The 1,755-nt window shown below is 37.5% G+C and overlaps 1 protein-coding gene across 1 annotated transcript in view; it reads left to right on the top strand.

Annotated features, from left to right (window-relative positions):
* The window catches only part of COPS4 (COP9 signalosome subunit 4), a 43,058-nt gene that overhangs the window by 29,924 nt on the left and 11,379 nt on the right, over positions 1-1,755 (top strand). The gene's annotated exons all lie outside the window — the stretch shown is intronic.

The following is a 1,755-nucleotide window of genomic DNA, read 5'->3' as shown; positions in this document are numbered from 1 at the left end:
ATGCGTGCCGTTTGTAAATCCAACTAAAATGGAACCCTTGACAACTTAAAATCTTTTCTCTGTTTACTGTGGTGTTTGGTCCAGTTCTGAGGGTTTTTGTAATGTTGAGGTATACTCCATCCTGAAGGTTTTAGATTTTATACTATTGAATATTGGTTGGTTGATTCACTGAATTACGCAGAGCTTCCCAATATTGATACAACTTTCTATGGAATATACAGAAGTTACACTTGGGTATGTTAGCACTGAGCATCATAAAGCCTCTAAGGTATTGAGAAACAGCCAAGCTCACGGGAACACATCAAAGATTTCTAAAATCCTAATTTTTAAATTCTGACTTTTGCTTGAGAACCCAGGTTTTACTAGGGGAGCAACTATTGTGTTTTTCTTATAATACTCTAATTGTGTTCATTTTGGAAGAATTTGGTCTGCCATATTCTCAAATCTGAGTAATCATGATTTCACTTTCAGATAAATGGCATTCCATGAAAAAAGTTAATTCACTTTGTAATAACTGTAATTATTTAGTGTGGAATAGATGTCCTTTTTGTGTACTTCCCATTTCATCCTACCACACATTAAGAAGACTTGCTGTTTGGTGTCAAGAATTAGCAAAAGTATTTTTTTTTCATGATTTTTAGGACACTTGTAAGTAAGTAAAACAGTATTTATTTACTTACTGTGGATGGGCAACACATTGTAGTTTTGTGCCACTCTACTGGTTCATGCTCTGGTACTTGTAGTTTGGCCCACCATTGCCTTTGCTATAACAATTGGGTAAGCATTGGACTGCTAAAGGCAAGGTTGGTGGTTCAAACTCACCAGCTGCTCTTGAGAGAAAAATAAGGTTCCCTGGACTGTAAATATTTACAGCCTTAGAAACCCTGCATAGGGTTGCTGTGGGTTGGAATCCACTTGGTGGTGGTGGGTTTATAATAGTGCAGATGTCAACTCAGTGAACAGCCAGTCTTGTCTTCATGTCTTTAAAACAATAGTGATGACTTCACTGACCCCTTGAAGAGATCTTGGAGAACCTTTGAGAAATGCTACTTTAGAATTTCATGTCAGAAGTTATAAAAAAGACACACCCTCTACTGGCATGCTCCCATTAACATCATGCTAGATTGCATACTACGTTGTGGAAGATGATTATGTCATGTTACAGGACATTGCAATTTGTAGGTGTAGGAGTTAGGATTTCAGCATATTTTGGCAGAACACAATTCAGTCTATAAAATTCATTATATATCTCACATCATAATTACCTACACAATCCCATTATTCTCCCTAAGAAAATTGACCATGATAGTCAGAATCCCACAACCCAAACTTCCTGCCATCGCGTCAGTTCTCACTCATAACAACCCCGATACAGGTTTTCGGAGTCTGTAAATCTTTATGGGAACAGGTAACGTCATCATTCTTCTCTGGAGCAGTTGGTGGGTTTGAACTGCCGATCTTGTGGTTAGCAGACCATTTCTTACCTGGTAACATGCCCAGGGATCTTCAAAGTCATCTCACTGTAGTGAAAATTAACAGTGATTCCACTGTGGTACCTATCTGTATATGTTCTCATCACCTCAGTTGTTCCAGCGATATATTTTATGGCTGTCTCCTCCCCACCCCCAAACCTGGAACATAATTAAACAGCATTTAATGTTAATATCTATTTGGATTCTTTTGGTCTTGAATAATTTCCCCATATTAAGAATAAAAAATACTGACATTTTAAAGCTGTCTTAGAAGTTGTAGAGA

This window comes from Echinops telfairi, unplaced genomic scaffold (genome assembly GCF_000313985.2).
Source record: "Echinops telfairi isolate 266 unplaced genomic scaffold, ASM31398v2 ScPeMD7_7468;HRSCAF=8506_0, whole genome shotgun sequence".
NCBI classification, from domain to species: Eukaryota; Metazoa; Chordata; class Mammalia; order Afrosoricida; family Tenrecidae; genus Echinops; species Echinops telfairi.
The sequence above is the reverse complement of the archived record's forward strand: the minus strand, read 5'-3'. Positions and strand labels throughout refer to the sequence as shown.